Raw genomic sequence first — 8,085 nt, forward strand, 5'->3', positions numbered from 1 at the left:
ATGGTTCAAAATTTAATAGGTGTCTCTATTAAAGATGTTAAACTTGTGTATCGAGATTTTACATACTTTATTTAAATTTACGAGATTTACGTATTTTATGTAAATAGTTAGTTTCGTTTTGTTGTTATAGACAGACAGCACACCCCTTGTTGGATTTGGCCTGAAATTGGATAGTTGTCCCCACTATAGATGTTAAATCTATATACCGAATTCTGTGTATATCATTTTCTACGTTTTGTAATTATCGTGTTAACTTACTTTGGAACAGCAGGGCAGACGGACTTCCTCTGAATAGACTTCGTTCAGAATTTGATCTTAATATTTGTTATACGGTCTTTATATTTCGTATTTTGGTTCATATTTCAAAAATCTGGTATAAAACATTATACCAAATTTTCTTCGTCCATCTTAATGAATGCATTTTTTTTAAATCCAAAAATGCATTTTATGAGCAAGTGGTGGTCCAAAGCCTGAATATATGTCTTTACTTCTACTATAAACTTCCACTGTATTAAAAATATGAGAAAATAAAAATTATGTTTGCTTTTGTAAACTTAAATATATTAAACGTTCAAATATGGAACTTTATTTGAAGCTCGTTCTCAAAAAAAAACAAGAAACATTTTTCTTTGGATGATTCAGACTATTAGAATACTCTTTATCAAAAAGCATTCGCATGAAAAGGAAGATAATTAATGTTCATTTTTTATCTGATAACTAGGGAAGTGGTCCCGAAGAAACTTCCTCACCTACTTTCTTATAAAAATGTTGCATTCTTCCTTCCTTCATGTAAAATTAGTAGAAATTAGTCGCGATGAATTCCACTTGTGATCAGATTTTTATTTTCAAAGTCACAAGTATGAGAGTTTTGTGCTTTTTTTTTGTATAATATAAAGAATAATAAATATGCCTTGGAGACGTGGTTTTTTCCCTCGACCACTCGAAATCAAAACTTGACTGGTATATACAATTTTAATAAAAATACTATGAGCCAAATTTCTTTTAGTTAAATCGTAGCGTTTTTGTGTTATCCTATTTATATCCTTAAATAGATTTGTTTAAAAGTCTGATAATAAACTTTAGATACTGATTGTTTAATTGCTGTCTGAAATTTTACCCATCTAGCCGTTTTCAACCTCGACAGTTGGACGGCCTGGAATATATTTTGTTCAAAATTTTATAGAAAATTACCTTGTGGCGAGAAAAATGCGTTCAAATTTTATGTGTCTAGCTAAAAGCGGGTTGATAAGCAGAATCGTATATTAGAATTTGGCGGTGAAAAATAATAATTAGAAAATAGAATCCTTTTTTTCCCCTTATTTCAACTCAAAACATAATTTTTGGATTCATTCCTTTTTTTCAGATAACAAATTCAAATATTAACAGAAATTATCTTAAAAAGATTTCTTTCTAAAACGACAGCATAATATAGTCTACATTAAACGGTTTATAATTGCACTTTTTTTTTATTCCACCTAGACAAAGATAAATAAGAATATAGAAAACCAATCTTACAAATTTTTTACTTCCTCGAGCTCGAAGTACAGAGAAAATATTACAATAGTCAAAAAACCCGAACTGAGTAATTTGACAAATACCGCTTTTCGGACCTCTTTGAGACCAAAATTGTGCATTTTTGGAAGTGCGCCAAAGAGTTGGTTTTTATGTCTTTGAATGTAACTCTGAAAGGCTTTGAGTCAGGAGGCTGAGATTTGGCATACGGAAAAACGACTAAATTTGCAGATTCATGTCACATTTTGAATGAAATCTATTCACAGGAAGTCTATCTGCCTGTCTAATCGAGTTTGTGAGCTCGGTGACTACCAAGCACAAAGAGCTTAGTTAGATAAAATTTGTTACACAAGTTGAGTACCAAAAATATAGATAATTGTTAAATTTTGAATAAAACCTACTGAAAGTTTCACCATCTACTGTTCTGTCCTTTCGTATGCTTGTAAACGTTTAAACTAATAAACGCAACCACTTAAATCAATGAGATTCAATAAATGATTCTTGTAACTGTAACTGCAGCTTCATGTCAAATTTGGAAAAACGATTGGAAAAATGTCCACAATCCATATTCTTCAATAGATTCGATAAAATTACTAGATTCACGACGAAGATCTATATTTCATAACTAATGTTCATTAATGTCATGCGAGGTAGTCGCGGCCTTCCCTATAACGTCCACAATTTTAAGAGGAGCAAGGAAAATAAGACCTTTATCAGAGATTATGCGAGAAAATTTCGGGAGATCGCTATTTTTTTACTGTATCTTTCTTCGTCCAAAGTCCTTCTCCTCCTGACACTTCTTTATGATTCTCAAAATAAACGATAGCAAATCCGAAGTATATAGAAGATGTTCGAATCTTTCCCAAACCTATGTGTGCGTTTGTGTGTGTGTGTGCTTCGGTTGTGTAATATATTACAGAAGAAGAACTTTGGAGATCGGAATGAAGTGTTTTTCCGTTCAATATACTATTTTGGCTTCTTCCGAAAATTTAGTGTACGATACTAATTTTTAACAGCCAATGTGAAAAATCGAAATACACAATATATCGTAAGCTATAAAAATGTGGAGCTTTTCAAGCAGGTAATCGAGTTTTTGTTTTTGGGAGTATTTTTACTTTTTGTGTACTTCTCCATACACTTATTATATAACGCATTGTCTCGGGGAGTAAAGATACATCCAACTTTCAACACAAGCAAAATTTAACGTCAAAAATACATGCCCTTCTAATTTTTAAGAATTTAATTGCCTTTGAGAAAGTTGTGTTTCCTCAGCCCCTTTTCATATGCATTTAAAAATCTAGCCACACTCATTGCTGTATTTTTGAGAAATTGTAATTTATTTTGAGTGATTATAACTAGAATAATTTAAACTCGTTTTCTCATTAGATTTTTAAAATACTATTTATTTATAGAGAGCATTTTCTTGATCTTTATAAAATATTTCTTGTAACATTTATTATTTTAAATAATTTTGACTTTGAAACTTATGACCGAAGAGATGGTGCCACGATGTAAAAATATAATTTCAAACAGCTTCGGTTATTGTATTATTCGGTTATTATTCGATATTTGACTATTTTGCAAATTATCCGAGATTGAAAAATGAAAAAAAAAAAATGCTTTGTTTTATTTCTGTTTCGCAATTATCCTTAAATAAACATAAGAGCATTCAGCAATTATAATATATAATTTTCTTATATAGGTAAAAAGCTTAAAATAATTTTAGATTTTGCAAGAATTTTAAAAATATATTTCAGTTATGAAAATTTCTTTGTGCAATTTTGAAATAAAACAAAAAATTATCTGTGATCAAAAGAAACGCATTTCATGTTTTCAAGTGATTTTAATTTTTTTTTAATTAAATGTGACACTAATTATATAATTTGGTATATTATGTTAATGTTCTGATTTAAACAATGAAGTTAGGTTTTTCGACCTTGTTATCTGCATTTAAAAATTGAACCATCCGCTTTGCTGTAACTTTGTGAAATTACACGCAATATCCATCAAATATAAAAATATTTATTATAACTTATAAGGACTTGTAATTTTCCGAAAGTTGTCAGATGGATATTAGTCACTTTAGATTTAGAGTATTGCAAAAATCTTATATATCTATCGATAGATGGCGCCATGAGATAGAAATTTTTTCCGGTCTTCTTTTGGATAAAGGAAAGTTGCGACTGGAAGAAATAATTTTATCTTTGAAATGCTGTGAACTTGATACTTGTTAAATCAACCATCAATGGTTAAAATCTTGTTGGTTTTGTTTAAAATAAATGAGTAATTCAGCTTAACATTTATGAGGCACATTTTACCTCAGTATTATGATGCAAAATTATTTTATGTTTTAATTATTTTACAGGGATTCTATTATTTATGGGCGCATTAAGATTTTATATAGCATTTTTAAGATCGTGAAAAATCTTATCTTCTGTATAAATTTACACTTTAAAATACATTGAAAAAATATTTTAAAAGTTATCCCTTAAAGGGTGTGTGATGCCCTTGTAATAATAATAATAATAATAAAAAACTGAAAAAAACATATTTGGGCTCTATATCCAATGCATATTCTTCAACTCTGTTTCTTGTAAGCTATTAAACCACCTGCACTGAGAGTTAGCTTAGTTCAGTTATATTAACCAATTAAGACAAGAATTTTTTTTATGGAACGGATCTCACAATTAAAGCACCTCTTTTTCCCCTTGAGCAGAGAGCGCCCCCTTGTGGCTTTTTACAGAAGACGATCAGTTGAACGGTAGACCTGCACTCTGAGGTCGACTTTTTCCCCATGCGCAACCCTTGAGCTAACGCCGAATGCTTTCGGCTGGAAACGGTGGAATCCCCCCCCCACCATACTGTTCTCTTTAACCTAATTTTCTATGTGTTTGTAGTAATAAGTGTTTGTGAATTTTGTAGTGTAACTGTGTGAAGATTAAAGACAGTGTATTTAAAACCGGGCAGTCCCTTAGAAAACCACAACACCCCACCAGACAATTTAAATATTTGTCAACCCTACAAGCAAAATATATCGTATGATATGAATTCGTATATCATATAATCGATGATATCCGATAATTTGAATACCATACAATATATCGTAGCAGTATAGCTGGACATTTTATGCTTATAAAGAAATGAGCTGGACAATACCACAATCAATATAAATTATAGTTAAATAATAAAGCCAGAAAAATTTCTCCCTTTCTTCAATCTTTGAAAAGACCCGAAGATATTATGAAAATGTATTGTTTGAATATAAAGATTTGTCCTTATTATAGATACTATAAATTCAAACACGCTCGATGCGATTTTCATCGTAATCTTACGTGATATATCATTTCAATAATTTATAATCATCTAAATAATAACTGATTTTAAAATCTTCATCGTAGGTTCGATGTTATGGTACGAGGGTGGATAGAAAAGTTTCCGGCCTACCAAGGGAAAATCCAGTTTAATGATTGGTTTATTTCTTCAACGTAGTCTTCTTCCAAAGACATACACCTGCACCAGAGGTCTCCTCTCTTTACGAGCTTTCTTCTAAAGCCTCAAAGTAGGCATTCGTGGCTCAGATGATTTCAACATCAGAACAGAATTTCCTTCCAGCTAGAAATTTTTTCATGTTGGGGAACATGTTGAAACCTCTTGTCCGAGGAGACCATAGTCCATGTAGAACGAGGGGACCATATCAGAAGATTAAGGTGCATGAAAAAGAATTTCAAACATCAGTTCATGAAGTTTCGCCTTCTCAATGACAGCCACGTGGACGAGAGCATTGTCCTGGTGAAACAGGATTTTCTTCTTGGCCAAACCTGGTCTTTTTTCTTTGATTTTGGAATGCAATTTATCCAAAAGATGACCATAATATCCAACGCTGATGGTCCTACCTTTTTCTAGATAATTCAATAGTAAAATTTCCTTAACGTCCCAAAAAAACTGTTGCCATAAGATAACTGTTGCTTTCCAACAGATGGCGCAATTTTGGCTTTATTAGTGCTGATTCGTCCTTCGCTGTCCACTGTTTTGATTGCTGTTTGATTTCAGGATAATAGTAAAGGATCCATGTGCCATCCATAATAAGGAAACGCCGCAAAAAAATCAGTTGGGTTTGAATTGTACAGCTATGATATCGTCATGCGCTGCTATTTTTGATCCAAGGTCAGCAAACGCGGCACTCCTGTTGCTGACAATTTTCTCGTACTCAAAATATCTAGTAAAATATGATATGTCCATTTTTTGGATATACCAACAGACTCAGCAATCTCTGTCAATTTCAATAGGCAATTATTCATATTTTTGTGAACTTTACTAACGATTTTATCTGCAGTGGCTGATTTTGGTCTTCAAACGCGTTCCGCATTCTGAGTACTTGTACGATCACTTTTAATGTCTGCAATGAATGTTTTAACAAGTGTAAATGAAGGAGCAGATTCCCGTGGTATAGTATCTAACTAAGCTTTAATATACGTTGGAAATAAGTTTTCTATATATATATATATAAAATATTTTATCACAGCTCGCACTTAAGCTTTCTCCATACTCGGTTAAAAACAAAAGAAGAAAATTTTCAAACAGCACAGTATAAAAAAGGCTAAACACAAATCTTTTAAAATATGCTAGAAGTATTAAATAAAAACGGAGCTTTGAAGTGCTCTAGTCAAAGTTATTCCGGAAGCGTTATCTCTAGGTAAGGCGGAAACTTTTCATTCCACTCTCGTGCGTAATATATGCCAGTTATTTAAGTTATTACGAAAATCGCTCGAAAGGGGCTAAGTGCAAGGTGCAGAAGTGTTCAAAAGAAACGCACCAATAAAATTAACAGTACGCAAGAAATAGCAAATAGATAATTAAATCATCGCACAATCAACCGCGTAAGATGTCACTAGCTCGTAATGCGATAAAAACTCTAAGGGGATAATTGATCCTCGAACTAACACTTCATCATTTTATAATTTTATAAAAAAAAATTGAATTTTTGAAAAAAATATCCCGACCTAGTCTCTAATACAAATAGAGCCAAAATTCTATTAATTACTAAATTTAATTGTTGGCCAATGTAGCTAATTTAGCAGTCAAATTTGTCGCCAAAATTGGGGAATCAATATTCATCTGGAATCATCTCAATAATCTATAATCATATAAATAAAAACTAATGTTAAAATCTTCATAGTAGGTTAGATGTTATGGTGCATATTTTGTGAAAGTTATTTATGTCATTGCGGAAATCGCCCAATTTATGTAATGTACAAGGAGTCCAATAAACATGGAAGTAGATAACAATTCTTTATTCTACGTATATCACGAAGAACAGTCAACCAAATCCCAGTAAAGGTGGACAAAAAATGCATTAAAATTAATTAACAATTCACAAGCATGTAACAAGATTAACAACACAAGCATAAGACATGATTTAATGTACTTAATCACCGCACAATCAAAAGCGTTAGGTGTCACCTTTTTATAATGTGATTAATAAGAAAGAATTTATTCTCGAGCTAATCTTTCTTGATTTTGTAGTCTCATAACAGAAATGGAATTTCCGAGAAAAATATCCATATCTCGCTTCTAATAGTAATAGAAGGTAAATTCTCTTATTTCCTAGGTTTTGCTTTCGCCGCCATCTAGCCAGTTTGTCGCCAAGATGGGAGGATTCTTCACTTATCATCCATTCAGCGTCCATTGACAATCGCTGTAAATCTACTTCCAACCATGAGCATTAATTTGGCTGGAAATCTGCATTACAATTTTATATACCAGCTGTCATACTTATTTCATATTTTTGCTTCCATATTTGTTTCTTTAGCTGCCATATTTGTTTCATGTATGCCTCAGAAACTGCTATATTTGTTTAAATTTTACTCGGTGAGAGTTTCATATTTGTTAAGACATCCCACTGACCTGACTCATTTTATTTATTTTCAGTTATTTTAAAAACATACATCATCATCAATTATTATCTTGAATCAAAGTTTAAGTCAAAAGCAATTCTGAATCAAAGTCAAAAGCAATTTCTGCTAGAACCAAACATAATTTTCTTCAAAAGTGAACTGTAAATTACATCCTGTGGCCAGATATGACTTAGAGAAACTTTCCTTCCGGCCACAAGGCTTTTAATTATTAGAATAATAATGTAAAATAATAACATAATGATGTGACATCTTTATTCAAAATAATGATTAATTCTCATTGAATAGTCAATTATAAATTAAGCACCGTAGTCAGGTACATATACTTCCCATTCAGTTGCAAGGTTTTCAAGTATTAGAACAATAATATAAAATAACAATATACTGATATAATTATAATATCCTTATTCGAAACAGATTATGACGAATTTTTAAAAAGGCATTTATCCATTGCATTAGTGTTAAATATTTTTTTTTAAATATTATTTTTGAGTAGGATTGTACGGCAATCAAACTTCATCATCATGATATATCGTCCAACAATTATCGATATATCGTGATGTCATTATTTATTTATAGTTATTTTCAAGTTATAAATAGCATTTCTTAACATATTGACCGATTAGAATGACCCCAAATAAAATTAAATTTCAATTTATAT

This window comes from Argiope bruennichi, chromosome 10 (assembly GCF_947563725.1).
Source record: "Argiope bruennichi chromosome 10, qqArgBrue1.1, whole genome shotgun sequence".
Classification (NCBI taxonomy): domain Eukaryota; kingdom Metazoa; phylum Arthropoda; class Arachnida; order Araneae; family Araneidae; genus Argiope; species Argiope bruennichi.